The sequence below is a fragment of the Alligator sinensis genome, unplaced genomic scaffold (genome assembly GCF_000455745.1).
Source record: "Alligator sinensis unplaced genomic scaffold, ASM45574v1 scaffold14_1, whole genome shotgun sequence".
NCBI classification, from domain to species: domain Eukaryota; kingdom Metazoa; phylum Chordata; order Crocodylia; family Alligatoridae; genus Alligator; species Alligator sinensis.
The window spans coordinates 278,013-297,137 of NW_005842709.1; the positions used below are offsets into that span (position 1 = coordinate 278,013).

Sequence of the window (19,125 nt, forward strand, 5' to 3'; positions counted from 1 at the left end):
CTAGACAACGAACTCCAGGGAGTTTTCTCCCACGACAGTGGCAAGTTAGGCAGAAAGCTGTGCAGCAGATCAAGTAAGGGAAAGGGATCGGAGAGACCCTCAGGAAGGGTGTGGGGCTAATTTTATAGCATGCCTCCCCAGAAGATTGACTTCTGCTAGAAAAGACCAAGCTAGCTTCCCTAGTCATGTAGGCAAATAAAACATGGGCCTGAATCCCCTACTGTCTTGCTAGGGCAGAAAGATCAGCAATTATTCTTTTTTCTTCTCTTGTAGGCTCAAACTATGTAGAATGATAGAAATTGCCTGTAGGCTGAGTTACTTTCCACCACTGTTCAATGGTTTTACTCCTGCAGTCTTTGCTGGGCTCTCACTCCCTGGCCCACATAAAAGGCTTAAAATCCAAGCTGCAAATCACCTTGAGATGGGGAGTGTCTCAAAGTAAACTGGGCCTTGAGCATCTCTGCTCCTTCTGATGCTGAGGTAGAAGAAGCATGTGATGTGTTTTGTTTTGGTTGGAAACAGTACAGCTAACTAGCTCCAGCACCCAGTGTCCTTAATAGTCCATCCCATAGCAAAGTTTCATGGATTGCAAGGCTAGAAGGGACCTCGGAAGATCATCAGGTCCAGCCCCCCTGCCCCAGGCAGGAAAGACTGCCTGCAAGGTGACTGTCTAGTCTCTTGAAGATTTCCAGGGTAGGTGATTGCACCACCTCTGGAGGATGCTTATTCCACAGTCTGGACACTCTAACTGTGAAGAAATTTTTCCTAATATTGAGCCTAAAACAGTCTTCTAGGAGTTTGTGGACATTTACTTCTGGTTTTCCCCAAGGGCACCCTGGTGAACAGTTTTTCACTGAGCCCTTGATGTACACCCCTAATGTAGCAGTAAGCTGCTACCAAATCCCCTCTCAGACTTCTCTTTTTCAGGCTAAAGAGTCTCGGGTCCTACAGCCTTTCCTCGTACGGCTTGCTGTGCAAGTCCCTGATCAGACAGGTGGCCCTCCTCTGGGCTCTTGCAAGCATTACTACATCCTTGTTAAAGTGCAGCGCCTGGCATTGGAAGCAGTACTCCAGTTGGGGGTCTTGCCCACGCTGAGTAGAGTGGAAGAATAACTTCCTTGACTTTTCTGGAGATGTATTGATTGCTGCATGCCAGGGTATTATTTACCCTGCTGGCTACAGTGTCACACTGCTGGCTCAGGTTCATACTGTACTCTATTATTCCCTCTAAGTTCCTTTTGTTGTGGTGCTGGTCTGTTTGGCACTGCCAAGCCTGTAGGTGTGTTAAGGGGTTGTTGGTCCCCAGGTGGAGCACTTTGCATTTCTCAGTGGTGAACTTCATCTGCGTCTGACTCTCCCAATTTGCCAGCCTGTCTCGATCTGCCTGTGAACTTGGCTAGTGAGCTCTTCACCCCCACATCCAAATCATTGATAAAGATGCTGAAAATTACTGAACCAAGTACTGACCCCTGAGGGACACTGCTGCCCACTTCTCATCAGGATGACAGATCTGTTCCTTAGGATTCTCTGGGTCCTACCCTGCACCCACCTTCCTACCCACCTAACTGTCTCACAGTTAAGCCCGCAGTCCTCCAATTTTCTTGTAAGAACATCGTGGAATACCAGATCAAAGGCTTTTTGGATGTCAAGGTATAGAACATCAACCTCTTCTCTTATCCAGGTGACAAGTTACCTGGTCATAAAAGGAGATGACTTTGGTAAGACAAGACCTGCCTGCAATCAAGTCATGCTGGCTGTCGTTCAGCATTCTACCTTCTGCAAGCTTATCACAGAGAGACTCCTTAATGAATTTTCCCAAGATTTTCCTTGGGGAAGAAGTTGGGCTAATTGGCCTATAGTTATCTGGGTCCTCCCTCATCCCTTTCTTGGAGATGGGCACAACATTGGCCCACTTCCAGTCCTCAAGGACCACTCCAGATCACCATGAGTTTTGGAAGAGTAGCACTCTCAGGTGGAGTTCATCCAGTCCTGCTGACTTGTATATGTCTAATTTCTTCAATTGATCACACACCAATTCTACTGTGTGTCTTAAGTTGCTCTTGGGTCCCTTGCTCTACCAGCAGGTGCTAAGCCTTTCCTGTCACTGCAAGTCAGAGGCACTTGAGACGCTCCTTGCTATAAAATACAAAGGGTGTTGAATTAATTAGCCAACCCATCAGTTCTTACTGCAGAAAGTGCTTAGCAAATAGACCTGTCAACCTGGGCATGCAAGCAGAGCCCTAGTTGTAGAGCCTGTCTCGAAAGGTGCAGAAGGCAATTTTTTTTAATGGAATGGGGCTTTTTACATCCCATCAAGCACCTGATGCTAAGTTCCCCCGCTGTGGGGAGGGATGGCGGAGCTGCTCCCAACCTGCACAGCTTTCTGAGCTGGGGTGCATTCTCTTGTTTTAGTTAATACCACAAGTAAGGCGAACCAAGGCACAGTGACTCATCTGCCTGTCCAAAAAGCCCCCGTCTTTCCGACCTTAAGAGGAGAAACGCACAAGCCAATTGTTATGTCTTAAAGTAGCCACGTGGTGGTGTCCTTCCAAAAGAATTGGAAGGAGCTCCTATAAGTTAGTATAGCGGGGAAATGGGAGGAAAGGGGCAGTATGAAACTCCATGGGTTGGAGGTGGAGAAAGTTCAGAACCGCGATCTTCACGCCTGCGGCAGCACATTGCCTCTCTGAAGGTGCTCACAGCCTCAGAAAAAAAATGGTCTGGAGACAGTGGCAGGGAGAGCCGCTTTTCTTGCCTGTGGGGCACGGGCCAGTGGAAGCTGCAGGACCCTGCTCTAAAAAAGGCGAAGCTATGGGACGAGAAATGACACGGATCTGCTTGAGAGCACACCCTGAGAGCCCTTTTAGTAAGGTCAGGATGGCCGAGCGGTCTAAGGCGCTGCGTTCAGGTCGCAGTCTCCTCTGGAGGCGTGGGTTCGAATCCCACTCCTGACAAGTTACATTTTACTAACCCTACCTCGGCCCGTGACACGGGTGGGGGCGGGTGTGGAGCCTGCAGCGCCTCGCGTCTCCTGGTCCGGCCGGGGCTGAGCGGGTGCGGCGCGAGCCCGGCGGGCGGAGCAAGGCCCCAGGGTGCAGAAGGACCGCGCAGGGCTGCGGGAGGGAAGCGGGCAGCTCAGCAATGGCAGCGCGCCCTGCCCGGGCAGAGACCGCTCCAGCGGCCCGGGAGCACGGGCCGGGGAGGGGAGGGGAGGCTCGGGGAGCTGGAAGGCAGACAGCTAACCACAGGGACAGGGAGTGGGTGTGGGTGCTTTCTTTTTAAAATAGATGAGCTACCCCAGGGGGTCGGGTGCGTAGACAAGGAGACTTAACCTCCAGAGGCTGATACCCCTCCTGACTCAGACACTGAACCAGCAGAGCCCAGCCAAGGTGCTTTGGCATCTGCAAGTAGACAGCTCACAGTCGCTTGGGACCACAGATGCCTCTTGGGACCCCTGTGCCTACATCATGTGGCCACCAGTGAACAACCTCCCTGCTCACTTCAATCTGGAGTCTTACCTGCCAGAGCACAGGGAACTGCAGGAGCTGCTCTCCACCACAGTGCCTGGCTGCCATGTACATGTGTGCACATGCACATGCATGTGGCACCCCCTGAATCCTGCTCCCCCATCCCCCAGCAGCCCCTTATAGGCTGGAACTCTGCCAGCCTGCAAGGGAAACCCACAGTTTCCCAGGGGTTTTTTTCTTTGAAATAGAAAATCTGTGTTTTTTCCATGGCAAACAGGAAACCCAGTTCCCTCCTTATTACTCATGCTACATCAATGGTCCTCAGCCTTTTTAAACTAAAAGACCCTCCACATCAGACTCAAGACACCCCTCAGAAAATGCCAGCTCTTAGTTTTTGTTCATTTTCTGACTACAGGAAAATAATAGACTAATTCCTCTGTGGCAAAGAACCGAGAAAGCCCAGGAAATACCTGGAAGCCTAACTGCTGCAGCGAATCATGCAAACTGTCCAGGATTCTCCTTCCATCAAAGATAAAAGCCGGTCTGAGCACTGCCTTATAGATTTTCTCATGGCTACCTCTGACAAGATTTTCTACTGAGACAGCCATGTTGGGTACAGAAATACTCTTATGAATCATCAGGCTGCAGACCTTAGGGCAGAGGTCAAGAGGTCACAGCTGGATTCCAAGGGATCCTACAGGATCATGACTGCCCCGACTAAGGCAGTGCTCTAGTTCCAACATTCCACTGTGGCACCACGGCCTGTAGCTATGGTTAGATCAGCCAGTACCAGTAGTTTACTGCCTTTCAGTCTGGAGGGTCAAGGACCCAATCAGTTATTTGCTCCTGTCACAGAGCAACCCTATGACTCCTCCATGGCAGGGAAAATCATAATACTATCCACATCCTTATGAGTCAGAGAGAACTGGCAGGCCCAAATACAGACCCCTGGGGCAAAGGGCTAGGAGGGTGCTGAGAATCACAAAGAGATAGGTCTGGAAGGAACCTCAGGAAGTTGTCCAGTCCCACCCCCTGCCAGGAGGAGCCCCAAAGGATGGACAAGTACTCGCCTGCAGGAGGCTCAGTCAAGGAAAGGAGGAAGCCTAGGTTTGGTGTCATTCAGCACACAAGACCCTGCCCCCCACAGAAGCAGGTGTTCTGCTTGCAGGCCTCCATTCACAGCCGGCATGTGTTAGAGGAGCAGCCAGAAAACAGAGAGCACTCTTCTCTGTTCCAGGTCAGGGGGCTCCTCACCTTAAAGAAGTCCCACTCAGTGCAGATGACAATGGCATGGGCATTGTCACAGGCTTCATAGGGGTCTGAAGCGATGGAGACCAGGCTCAACACTGCAACACAGGACACACAAACACACAGCCAGGGCAGCCACCCTCAGAATGACTACAGGAACTGTGCCAAACCCCAGAAGATTAACTCAGTTTGCTACACGTTATATAGCAAAAGGCAAAGAGCACGGGGGCTCCCACTGACGAGTGACGGGTGTTATGGGGGCAGTCATCAAGAAGCAGCAGGCTCTCACAGATCTTCTCTGGTATGGGAAGCACAACAGGATTAGACACTAACTGTTTGGGCTATCTTGAGAGTATTATACTTTCCAGAGGCTGGACAACCCTGGGGCAAACACCTGGCCCTACCTCTCTCCGGGTCATCCATAGAGGTGCTAGAATGGGACAGGTCTTGCATGATCTGCTCTTTCTTCACTTTGGGATCATAGATGTGCAGCTGAGCTCCCTCGTCCATCAGGTACTTGCTGATGTGGATGCTGGAGGACTCCCTGAAGCAGGAGAGAACTCACCCTGCAGCTCCTGGCACAGACAGGTCCCACCGACCCAGAAGCCCTCCCTGGAATGCCATGGCAGAGACTACTGCATTTCTGCCCTGGAACACAGGGTATTTCTCCCCAAATGGGAGAAACTGTCATTAAAGTTGCCCTTTCGCAGGCACCCGCACTGGGACTTCCTGATTATTCAAAGCCTTTTACACTCTTTTGTCATGAAAAAGATGGCTTTGCTCTGGGGGTACTTACTCAATCCTATGGAGATAAACATCATCCTATCACCTACTATAGTACAGCCTTAGATCCTGTAGCAACCAGGTTTCCACCATGCCTTCGGGCAGTTGCTGCTGCTGCTATTCTTGTAGAATCATCTGAAAATATTGTTCTAGCTTTGCCCTTTGTTGCCGTACCCCACTCAGTGACCGCACTTCTTTTAAAAACCAAAACCCAGCACTTTTCAAATGCTCGTTTAACTAAATGTGAAATTCTGCTACTTTCTGCGGCCCACGTTACTTTAGTTCGGTGTCCTGTACTTAATCCTGCTTCCTTGTTATCTGCACCTTCTGATGGTGAGCCTCATGACTGCCTCGCTGTTACCGCTCATTTAATTTTACCCTGGTTGATCTTAAGGACATTCCAATTCCAAATGCTGAGCTAGGCTTGTATGTTGATGGGTCCTGCCTAAGAAACTCTAAAGGCTCTCTTGTTGCAGGTTACGCTGTATGTTCCCAGCACGAGGTACTCGAAAGTAATTTTTTACCTTCTGTCTATTCTGCCCAAATTGCTGAACTTGTTGCCCTCACTCGTGCCTGTACCCTTGGTAAAGGTAAAACTGTTAATATATATATATATAGATTTGTGTTATGCCTTTGGTGTTGTCCATGATTAGGGGCAATTATGGAAACAACGAGTGTTTCTTACCTCAAATGGCACACCCATTCATAATGGTTCTTATGTAGCTGCCTTATTAGATGCCTTTCAATTACCTGTTGCTGTTGCTATTATTAAATGTGCTGCTCACCAATCTTTCCAGGATGAAGTTACGCATGGAAATAAATACTCTGGCTGACTGCAGCCAGAGCTGCGGCCCTTTCACCCCCTCAGGCTGAGCAATTGTTCTTTTCTCATACCTGTGAACAGTCTCCTATTAAAACACTTCATGATGTTGCACTTCTCCAAGATCAGGCCGCAGATTCTGAAAAAGACACCTGGAGACTGCATGGGTGCATATTACACCCTGACCACCTTTGGTGTTCCCTGGATAGCCACCTGGTTGCGCCCAAGACTTACTTCCCTACCTTGCTTGCGTGTACCACGGAGTGGCCCATGTGAGCAAAGGGGGGATGATCACGGCTCTTCAACCTGATTGGTATGCTCCAAATTTTCCTTCCATCGCTCAGCACTACTGCCAGGCTTGTCCTGTGTGTCAAGCCCATAATGTAGGCAAACCTGTTAAACTAAGAAAGCCGCACATCCCCCACCTTGGGGACCATTTGTAAATATTCAGATTGGCTTTATACAAATGCCGAAATGTTGTAAATATCAATATGTACTTGTTATACTTCGTATGTTTTCAAGTTGGATTGAAGCCTATCCTGTGGCAAGGGCCGATACTAAAGCTTTCACTAAAATCCTTTTAAAGGACTTTATCCCGTGATTTGGAATCCCACTTAACATTAATAGTGACAGGGGATCTCACTTTACTGGGCAAATTATGCAAAAAATATGCAGATTCGACAGAACTTTCACTGCCCTTTATCACCCGCAGTCAGCAGGTGCTACAGAGAGACAAAACGGGATACTGAAAAATAAACTAGCAAAAATCTGTGCTGAAACTGGTTTAAAATGGCCAGATGCTCTACCATTAGCATTAATGAGCATGAGATCCACCCCTAATCGGAAGACTGGACTCAGCCCACATGAAGTCCTGATGGGGAGACCTATGCAACTTCCATCCTCCCCACCCTTACTGCCTTCTCAGATTAATATCCACTTAGCTGATGATCTTGTATTACAATATTGTCAAGCATTAATGAAATGTGTTACTGCTTTTTGTTCACAGGTCCAAGAAGCTTTACCCAGAGAGCCTGAAGAAGCCTGCCATTCCTTGCAGCCAGGAAACTGAGTTCATGTAAAAATCCACCAAAGGAAATCAGCTTTAGAACCTCACTGGAAAGGTCCATTCCAAGTTCTTCTCACCACTAACACTGCAGTAAAGTGTCAAGGACTATCTACTTGGATCCACGTGTCATACTGCAAAAAGACTGTTCCTCCTGATGAAACCAAGGATTAAAGATTAAGACTCCAAGAAAAGAGCCCATTAATAACCAAACATGGAGTCCCTCCTATTGATGATTTGTATTAGACTTTTAAACCTGGCCTATGGAAATGTGTTTTTGTCTTTAGTCAACCAAATTAGGATAGACTTAAATGTCTCTAGTTGTTGGATATGTAGTCATGTCCCTATCCATTCTACCGGAGGGATACCCATGATACCAGTACCCTTGAATGCGACCCAAATGTCAGCTCCTTATTCACTCTTTCATGGGAATGAAACTTGGCAAGATATAAATTGTACCCGAGCTGACTATGTACGACTAGCGTATACCACCCCTGGAAAGTTTTGTTGGACCTGTAATGGATCTCGTGTTGCAGTAGGAGTCAGTAAGTGTGAAGTAGAATTTAAGGTAAATGGTACTTGGCTCCGGATACCCGGTTATTCTCTCATTTCAGCTGGATATTTAGGTTATTATTCAGTATGGATGTTAAAACCAGTTTGTAACTTTTCGTTTACTGCGCTAACTGGTTGCTATTTTGTATGTGGAGATACGGCTTATAAAAATCTTCCTTCCGGTTGGGGAGGAACATGCTATGTCTCTGCAGCATATGCTGCCTTTACTATTAGATCTCAATTACCTAAAGGAAGAATTCACAATGTTCATGAAATCACAGAAAATCAAAGGTTTGGGGGTATAATGTTCCCTAACTATGGCGCAGGATTAGCTATGTCCGAAATAAAGAAAGTTGCAGCATCCCTAGAGAAAATAGCTAATGCTACTGCCATTGGTTTCCATGAAATAAGTAAAGAAATGAAAGAAATGAGACAAATGACTCTACAAAACAGACTCACCTTAGATTATATATTAGCTAGCAAAGGAGGTGTGTGTGCTTTGGTAAAATCAGAATGCTGCGTTTATATACCAGATGCTTCTAGTGCTATTGAGAACCAGGTTGAAATTATTGAGAAAGAAGCTGCTAAACTACACCAAACCAATCAATGGAGTCTTTGGGACTGGTTTGACGGACTTGGGGCCAAATTATTTTATATCGCAATCATGGTCCTTGGGTTTATTCTCTTTCTACAAGTACTCCTTTTGTTGCTACGCAATTGTAACCTTAGTGCATCCCACAAAAGACGCAACAGATATATCTAACGTGATGCTGGGTCAATTGAGATTAGTCTCACCATTGTTCCGAAGGGAGCATTGGAAGATACTCTACCTAAGAACAAGTCTCACTGTGCCTCGAAGGATGCATAAGTCAGACTGTTCTCCTGTGGGCTCACTTGCAGTCTGTTGCCCAACACACGGTTACAAAATCTCATCGGTTGTACTATAAGTACAAAAGGGGGGAATGTGGAAGAGGAGAACCCCAGGCCTTAATTTCTGTTTAAGAAGTGCATTGTAAAATTTTCCATAACACTGAGTAGGCCTACGAGGTCAATAGGTCTATGCCCTCTCACAGCTTTCTGGTTCAAACCAGTTTTCTGTTTGACTTGTTATATCTTGCATCATGTGACCTGAATTGAAACATATAAAAAGCTTGCTTTAACTGTCTGTGAGAGGGGCTCAGTGTCCTCCCCTGCAGCTGCTTGTATAATAAAGAGTCTCTGACAACTTCAAAACCAAACAACAAAGTGAAGCTTGTTTCTTCCACAGTACTCAAGGAGCTGGCAGGTGTCATAACCCAACCACTGGCAAAAATATGCAAAAACTCTTGGTGCTCAGGTGAAGTACCTGAAGACTGGAAGAAAGCCAATGTGGTACACATCTTCAAGAAAGGGCAGAAAGTAGATCCCAGGAATTATAGGCCAATCAGCTTGACCTCAATCCCCAGTAAGATTCTGGAGAAAATTATCAAAGAGACCCTTCTTGATAAGCTGGCTGATGGCAACATCCTGAGGGACAGCCAGCACAGGTTTGTCATGGATAGGTCTTGCCTGACCAATCTCATCTCCTTCTATGACCAGATGACATATCACCTGGACAAGGGAGAAAAGATTGACATCAAAGGTTTTTTTCAAGTCCAGATATATGATCTGGTGTCCCATGTTCTCCTCATGGAAAAATTGGCCAACTGTGGCCTCAGCTACACCACAGTCCAATGGCTGGGAAATTGGCTCCGAGATCAGACCCAGAGAGTAGTAGTCGACGGTAGCAAATCATTATGGTGCTCCGTGACCAGTGGTGTCAGAAGCACGCTGGCCAAGTTTGCCGATGACACTAAACTTTGGGGCATAGCATCCACACCTGAGGACAGGCTAGTGATCCAGGCTGACTTGAATAAACTTAGTAAGTGGGCAGATACAAACCTACTGACGTTCAATACCGATAAATGCAAGGTACTCCACCTCAGGGGAAAAAAACCCCGCAGCATGCTTATAGGCTCAGCAGAGCTACGCTCGCTAGCACCACGGCTGAAAGAGACTTGGGGGTCATGACTGACCACAAGATGAACATGAGCCACGAATGCAATGTCGCAGCTGGTAAAGCAAACAAAACTCTGGCTTGCATCTATAGATGCTTCTCAAGTAAATCTCAGGATATCATCCTCCCACTGTACTCAACCTTAGTGACGCTGCAGCTGGAGTACTGCATCCAATTCTGGGCTCCACAATTCAAGAAGGCTGTCGAGAAGCTTGAGAGAGTCCAGAGGAGAGCCACACGCATGATCAGAGGGCAAGAGAATAGGCCTTATGAAGAGAGGCTGAGAGCCACTGCACTCTTCAGCCTGGAGAAGCGCAGGCTCAGGGGGAACCTGGTGGCTGCCTACAAGTACATAAGGAGTGTGCATCAGGATCTGGGGGAACATCTGTTCACCAGAGCACCCTGAGGGATAACAAGGACTAATGGTCATAAACCCCTCCAAGACCATTTTAGGCTGGACATACAGAAACATTTCTTTACTGTCTGAACCCCCAAGGCATGGAATAGACTTCCTCCACACGTGGTGCAGGCACCTACTCTGGACTCATTCAAGAAATGTTTGGATGCTTATCTTGCTGGGATCCTTTGACCCTAGCTGACTTCCTGCCCCTAGGCAGGGGGCTGGACTTGATGATCTTCAAGGTCCCTACCAGCCCTAATGCCTATGAAATGTATGAAATCTATAATGCCTGTAAAACAGAGGGATAAAAGAGGACAAGGGGAGGTGGGTGGGATTGATAGTAGCTGCAGTGATGCTGGAGTCAGCCTCCCACTCCAGCTGGGGCTGATGTCATGGAGTGGCTCCAGCAACTCCAAAAGGAATCCAGCTGGCTCCCCTCTCCAGCCAAAGGCCACAGCACACTCCAGAACCCATACACTCTTCAAGTGGTACTGGAAACTCAACCCTACCCTCCTCCAACTCCTTGCCAGCAGGCAGCCACTGGTCAGAAGCTTACTGTGCTTCACAGATTGTGATAATGTGACTACAACAGTCACTTTGCCAAACTAGCCACCAGCACCCCTGAGAACCATAAAAACACTGCCCAGGTCACCCAGTCCTGGTCTTACTGACTAGTGCTCACCTGCCTTGGAAACAGGCACCAGAAAGCAGAGCAAGAGATAGAGGAGGAAGGACAAACTGCAACAGGGGTGAGGAGTCCCCCGTCCTCCCCCAGACACATGCTTCCTCTGACTCCCTGGAGCCCCATGTCCAAAGTTCTCCTCAGAAAGTAGCCTAGAGGGGAGCATTACACAGAGTGAAGAGAGGGCTGGATGGAGTCACTGAACCACAAAGCTGGAAGGGACCATGGAAGAGCAAGGCCCTCTAACCAGGAACCTTCAGGCTTTTTCAGACCCAACAGGAGCACTGGCAAACCTCAGTTCAAATCCCCAGTCTTGGCTGCAGTCAACACCCAACACTTCTGAGGAAGCTGGAAAAAAATGCCACTGATTCCTATAGCAACAGGAAGGGAAAAAAATTCCTTCCCTGCCCCATGTAGCAGATAAGCAAAACCCAGGAGCATGAGAAAAACCAAGCACCTTGCACTCAGCTCTGCAACCTAGGGACCAGAAAAATCCCTCCATCGCACATCACACACCCTAAACTGCCTTTTCTGTCAGCCTATTCCCTCCATAAACTTCACTCAGCCTCTTTAATCTTCTTTCATAACTCAACTGGTTGTGGAGCTCTGCTTCATTCTCCTGCTGCTGAGCACAGTCCTCTCTTGTTTCCACCTGCCCTGGGCTTCCAACTGTTGCTCTTTCAGTGCATTGCAGGTATAGCTGCTCAGGGGCAGATACAGGATTGGACAAAGGTGAGTACAGGAGCAGCCACCTGTGCTGCAGGTGTGGCTGCACCCCTGCTCCCAGCTTCTCCCCCTGCACCTCACCAACCAGTGCAGGCAGACTGAGCTGAGGGAGTTGTTTTTACAGTCCTCAAAGTGGGCAAGAATCCACATCCCCTTCCCCTCCATACAAAAGGCATGTCCCCTGGGGCAGGGAAATGTTTAAAACTGTACCTACCCATTCCAGCCAGGCTATGTGGGGGCTGGGTTCAGCTAGACAGCTGCAGCAGTGATGGGCAGAGGGGTGCGTTTCCCCACCCTGCTCAGTCTCCCAGGAACAGGCATGGGAAAGGGGACTCCCCCACCCATCGCCCCTACTGCTGCTGCTTGCAGCTGAGCCCAGCCCCCACACAGACTGTCTGGAGTGGGCAGGAACAGCTTTGAAGCTTCCCTGCCCCAGGACAGTGAGGAAAGCAGTAGAGTCAGGTGGGGAAAGAGGGAATGGAAGGGGAGAGGATATGCCTTTGAGCATGAACAGGAAGGGTGTGCAGATTCTAAAGTGCTGTGGGAACTTTAAAGAAGTCCTCAGTGGCTCCTTTAGCATCATCCAATCAGAAAGGGGGTCCAGCTGCGCTACTGCACCCCCTCTGGATCAACCCCTGGGTATAGCTTTTTTTTTTTTTTTTTTTTTTAAAACCTTTCCCTGCCTGATTTTATCCCTACAAGCTCTTGCTGTTTCCTGGTATGTCTCTTTGGTAGCCTTCTTCCACAGCCTGTATACTCTCCTTTGGCTTTTGAGGCACCCTGAAAGCTCATTTTGCAGCAACATGGGTCTCTTGTTGTTCTTCTTGGGCTTCTATCATGTCAAAATAGCTTCTTGCTGAGCTTTCAGCATTGTGCCCTTTAGGAGCTGCCTCCAATCAGTCATAGCACATGCAGCAAGAAGTGCAGCAGGGAGAGCTTTCCCTGCCTATGGGCACATGGAGGTGTTGGAATGGGGTGGAGGTTCAGTCTCCACAGACAATGGCTGGATAGACCATTTGCCTGGACTACATCAATGAGTTGGCAAAGGAGCACACACACCCCCATTCATGCACAAATCCCAGATGCCAGGGGAAGGAATCACATGACTATTTTTCCCTCCTTGGCTTCAAAGGAACATGTTTCCTAATGCTGGCTTGCCTCCAACCAGTCCCTGTGCACTTTTCCTCCAGGCTCGTTCTAGCTGATCATTCTCCCGTGGTCCAGCCCACACTGTAGCAGCCTCACGGATGTGGGATACCTGGGGCCCTCCCAGTGCACATGGCTGCTCCATTTTCCCTGTAAATTAAAGAGCTGATCCAGTCTCACTCCCATCCCCTGCTGCAGTGGAAACCCAACATATTCCAGAGCAATAAGATGGTTCTCAGTCCTGTTACAGTGCTCAGCCTCATGTAGGCAGCACATAGCAGCAAGATGGCAGAGACTGGAACTTACCCACACTGGCCTTAAGGAAACGGTTCCCAATACGCTGGTCAGTGCCAATGGCATGTGCCACCTCCTCCACATCAGCCCCAGTCACCTCACACAGGACACTGATGGAATTAATGCTGCTGATCCTCTGGGCCAGGAACGCATTGGCAGCCTGGGAAAGGAGAGGACTGGATCAGACCAAGCCACTTTGAGAAGGTCCCTTCCCCAGTCCTAAGCACCACAACCCAGCTTCAGTCAGCACAGGTCAGGAACTGCCTCTGACAGGAAAAGCATGTGGCACCATACCAGCTTAGAGAGTTCTGATGACCACGTGCTGGTGGTGATGATGCGGCTTTTGGGGACCCAGTGCTCATAGATGCTGCTGAGTGTCTCAATTGCCCTTTGTCCTTCAACTGTTTCATCACCTCCTATCAGGACTCTGTCTGGATTCTTCAGATCCGCAATGGCTGTCCCTTCCGCCAAGAACTCTGGGTTAGAGAGTACCTGGGAGGGGGACAACACCGTGTATGGAAAGAGCATCCTGCAACCACTGGGATCACTCCACCCCTTTCCAAACTCAGCCACATCTGGGATGCAAAGTAGCTATTTAACACAAGTAGCATAGAAAGGGAAATAACAGAGAGTTTCTCTGACTGAAATTCCAAACAGAAGTTGAGGCAGTAGCGGCAAATCTGAGACCCATGTGGCCTACTCCTCTGCAGTGTCAGGGACTGTTAATGATTGTAAATGATCAGCAGCTCAGCTGTATGACACAAAAGCAGGACTGTCAGCAACCCAATGCTACATAGCCTGTCAGAGGGGTCCTCACAGCTTTGCATTCCCTCCAAGTCTCCCATCCAAGAACTGTCTAGACCTAAGTGAAGACAAAACATGTACTTCAGGGTAGTCTTCATTTGCTCCATAAGAGAAGGGGAGCAGGCACACAAGTATACAGCACTCCACAAGAAATGCTGTTTTCCAGTATGAAGTAAATACACGCTGGAGAAAGTTACTCCTGTGTATGTCACGTGTCTATTACCACTGTCACTTTCACCTGGGCACACCAGCCCATCTGCCCTGTACCTACCACTGAGGGCAGGACCCACGCAGGCAAGACATGCAGCTGGGCGGATGGAATAGGGATGCGGGTGGGCAGGGAGCAGTGTTTGGGAGCAGGGCAGGTGGGCGGGATCATGGGGCTATGACACAGCAGGACTGGGGCCCAGGGCAGAGCTGTGATCTGCTGCTTGCACATCCCTGTGATGGGCACTGGTTCTATGGGCAGGGGTGTGTGAGTGGATCGTAGCTCTGCCCCAGGCCCTGTGCTATCACCACGCCAAGATCCCACCCCTGCCCACCTGTCCTGTTCCCAGACAGCTCTCCACCCATCTGCAGCCCCATCCTGTCCACATGACTGTGCCCTGTCTGTGTAGGTCCCAGCATGTCTCCATGGAGACCCCAGGATCGTGGGGCAGTGATAGCACAGGGCCAAGGCAGAGCCGTGATCTGTTCCCCAGAAGCCCCTGCCTGTGGAACTGGCGCCTGTTGCAGGGGCAAGCAGGGAGCGGATCATGGCTCTGCCCCAGGGCTCTCACAGCCCTGTAATCCCAGCCAGGGCCCCGCTTGCCCATCCCGCTCCCAGATGCTGCTCCCTGCCCACCCATCCATGGCCATATCCCAGCCACCCAACCAAGCATGGGGCAGAGCCATTTAGGGAATTTTGGTGAGCTGTTGGGCTGGGCGCAGGGTAGTGCTGACCTGGCCTGTGACAGCTCACCAAAACTCCTTAAGTGGCCCTCAGGCCAAAATAATTGCCCACCTCTACTCTAATAGCACCTACTTCAGACAGCCAATTTGAGAGAGCTGGTCATGTGTCTGTTCCTTGCTACAGTGTAAAATCCAGGGTAGATTACCCCAGAGTAATGTATTGCATGTCCACACCTTTTGGATCATGCAAGAGCCAACAGTGCTCTCATGGTAAAGTGACTGCACCCAGAACAGGAAGGGTCAACTCTCCCCTGCTAGACTGCATGTTCAGACAGAAGTAGCATCTCTCATGCACCCTGCACAGATGTCCCCATGCCCTAGGGCTAGAGCACAGTCTGTGCCTCACCTGGAAGGACAGGTTGGACTTGGTATTAGCATTGAAGATCCGTTGGATGCTCTCTTGCTGCTCGCACCGGCACCGTGCTTTTCTCCACCACAACCTTGTATCCTGTGGCCACCTCTGCAATGTGCAGAGGGCGCATGCCTCTATGTACTTGAGATCAGCTGCTCACCCCTTACCAAGGCCAAAAGTCTTGGTGGGTGTGTTCACCTGCCAGAACAGAAGATTACTGAGCTGATGAAAATCTCAGAGTTAGTTTGCTGGGCTAGTCCCCAGGTTGGCTCTGTCTGTGAGTGACCAAATCTGTGGGCAGAGATCGTGACCACTGCTATCTCTGCTCAGAGTAAATCAAGATCAGCATTGCAGCAGGTAGTCACACCATCCACTAGCAGCTTTGGGAGGAAGTGAAAGAGCATGCCTTCCTATCACCTGCCCTGGTGACACCCACCTGAATGAGGTGGGTTATGGGTTTAAATTAAGCATTTACTGGAACTTCAGAACTGCAGAGATAAGGCTGTCCTGCTCTGCCTGGAGCACTTACAACATCCAGAGGACAGCTTCGCCGGGGGATGGGGCCACAGGAAGACGTGAGGACACCTTCCAACCAAGACAGGTGACATACACAAGGAGTACCCAGGTAAGCAGCAGGGGTCCAGATAGTTCTGAGAAAGGGGAGGGCAGTATACGCTCCAATTCAAGGCCTTAAATGCCTCTATACCAATGCTCGTAGTATGGGGAATAAGCAGGAGGAACTCGCTGTCCGGATAGCTAGTTCAAACCCAGGCATAGTAGGGCTCACAGAAACCTAGTGGGATTCATCCCACGACTGGGTGGTCAACATTAGGGGCTATAGGCTATACAGGCGGGATAGAACAGGGAGGAAAGGTGGGGGTGTGGCGCTCTACATCAAAGAGCAATACACATCCTCAACTAGCAGGATGGGGTCAGAGGAGGGGCAGGCTGAAGTGCTCTGGGTCAGGATACAGGGGGGTCATGGGGAAAGGGACTTAATGGTGGGGGTCTATTACAGACCTCCCAACCAAGGGGAAGAGCTGGACCATGAATTCCCAGGTCAGCTTGTGCAGGCACTTAAGGCAGGGGATGTAGTTGTCATGGGTGATCTAAATTACCTGGATGTCTGCTGGGAGGAGCAGTCAGCCAGGTCTGACAGCTTAACCCAAGAGGTGCACAGTCCTACTAGGGCGAATGCCCTGCTGGACCTGGTCCTGGCCACAGGTGACAACCTGGGCAATAGCAATCATCACTTGCTGGAATTCACCATCCAGCGCAGGGTTTCAAGGGCCTGCAGCAAGGCAGTAGCCTTAGACTTTAAGAGGGCCAACTTCAATGAGCTGAGGGGATTAGTGGGGGAGGCACTAGGGTCCTGGAGAGTAGGGGAACTGGGTGCCCAAGATGAGTGGTCATTCCTTAAGGAGAAGATACCCAGATCCCAAAGGGTGACAATCCCAACAAGAAGCAAAGGGGGCAAGGGTGCCCAAAAGCCCCCCTGACTCACCAAGGGCATTCATGAATGCCTGATTGCCAAAAAGGAGGCGTACACCCAGTGGAAGGGAGGGGCTATCGCCAAAGAGGAGTATAACTCTACCGCTCAGGTCTGTAGGGGGGCTTTTAGGAAAGCTAAGGCAGATATGGAACTAGGGCTAGCATCAAGGATAACAAAAAGTCCTTTTTTAAATGCATAGGGAGAATGAAGAAGGCAAGGTAATGTGGGGCCACTGCAAGATATGCTTGGCAATCTGGTGGTCACACCAGAGGAGAAAGCAGACCTTTTTAATAATTTCTTCGCCTCCATTTTCTTGTGCAGGGACCGGGATTCCCCTACTGAGATTCAGGACGGACTCAGGAGAAACTCTGCCAAGCCTAGGGTCAGGGAGGACCAGGTTAGAGAACTTCTGGAGGAGCTGGACATGTTCAAATCAGCAGGTCCAGATGCTCTCCACCCCAGGGTGTTGAGGGAATTGGCAGGAGTTATCGCAGGGCCCCTGGCACGGCTTTACGAGCACTTGTCCGGCACCTGGCCAGAGCACCGCAACTGGAAGAGGGCCAATGTGGTCCCCATCTTTAAAAAAGGGAAGAGGGAGGACCCGGGCAACTATAGGCCTGTTAGTCTTACTTCAGTCCTGGGGAAGCTGTTTGAGAAAATTATCAAGGAGCCCTACTGTGATGGGCCAAGCAGCGGGGATGATGCTCAAGGGCAACCAGCATGGTTTCATTAGGGGCAGGTCTTGCCAGACCAACCTGATTGCCTTCTATGATCAGGTCACAAAATCACTGGACACTGCCTATGTTGGGCCCCCAACACAGCCAGTGCGCTTCACATGCACCATTGTCACAACACAGCTGGTCTAGGTCCCAGAGAGCCACAGACAGAGCACACCACATCACCTACAAGAGAAGCACTAAATTCAGCTGCCACAGCTTGGGAACAGTCATTTCACTTCTCCCTTTCCCTCCCACCCAAGCTGGTGTGGAAAATGGCCATGGCACTGAAAGCAAGCACTTCTGAAAGGCATTTGTGTATGACAAAAAGGCTCTGTTAAACCCTAGCTGGGGCCAAAGCAGGTTCCAACAGGTCTCCTTCTCCTGACCTGGAAGACAAACAGCCAGGGGTTTGGAGCCATGCTTTAGCCCACAAATTAATCAGGGATTAAAACATCTGGACTCAAAGGAGGCAGAAAGTTTCTCAGGTGGTCTGCCCCCTTTTTTTTTGGATGAAAAGATGTGCCAAGGCTAAACTTCCACTTACTAAGCTCCCCCTGTGTGCAGAGTAGGAAGATCAACCATGCATTAGCTGTGACAAACCTGAAGCTCCCTGTGCTCCACATGCTGGAGCCACACAGGAACTAAGATCCCAACTCAGAGCCAGGCCCTGCTAATTTTGTAAAGAGGTCTGACCTTCCATGACAAGGCTACCTGGGTAGGTAATATTGACTGCTTATCCAGCTCAGACAAGGCTGAACTGGATTTAACATATTAATGAGACCTGCATTGGACCATACAATCAGGTTCCTCAGTCCTTTCAAACTGTGCTCTGCACCCCCACGCTTTGACCTGAACCAAGCTGCTGAGGACAACTCTTTGGAAAGGCAGTCACTGATTCAAGTGCAACCATGCAGCATGCCAGCTAGCACAGCCAGTGTTACTGTTAGAATTACAGCTGGGGAGATGCATGAAAGGATTCCTGGCCAGCAGCGACTGAGCCACTTGAATCAAACCCTGGTCAGCTTTGCAGTGGAGACAACTGCTGTACAGGCACAGCCAGAGCTTGAAGCCTGGTTGAGCTCTAGCCTGGTCTCCCTCACCTCAAGGGGAAAAGACATTTCTGAGAACTGCGCCTAGAACCCTATCACAGACAACGTTCCTAGCGAACCTGCAACACCGCTTTCAGGCATGAGGCGCTGGGGGCACAGACTGTGAAGCCACTATGGGACTCAGGGGGCCACACGTGGAAGCACTTGTTTTGCTTAGTTTGGTTTCAGCTGTGGTAGGATGGGGGCTCTGGAGGAAGCTGACAGTCCTCCCATCAAGCCTGGTAACTGCAGCAGTTTCATCCGGGCCCTGAGGTGCTAGGGCTACTGAGGACGGGCAGGACTGAAAGGCAGAGGTTAGACAGCCCTGCTGCCCCAGCGATGTGGGGGCAAAGGGGACTGGCGCAGCCCCCCCAGCCCAGCCTGTGCAGCCAACAGCCTGAACGTCCCTTTCAGGGCGAGGGCAGCCCCTTGTGCCCGACAGAGGGACCTTGCGGCACCTGCCCGCGGGCCGGGCCGCTCAGGAAGCCAATGCGCGTCCGTCC

The 19,125-nt window shown here is 49.9% G+C and overlaps 1 non-coding gene and 1 pseudogene across 1 annotated transcript; one reads left to right on the forward strand and one right to left on the reverse strand.

The window, feature by feature from the left end:
- Nucleotides 1–2,794: 2,794 nt before the first annotated feature.
- The window catches only part of LOC102386294, an 18,725-nt pseudogene continuing 2,394 nt past the window's right edge, over nt 2,795–19,125 (reverse strand).
- On the forward strand, nt 2,872–2,954 carry TRNAL-CAG. The gene has a single exon. It is a non-coding gene; the product is annotated as a tRNA-Leu (tRNA).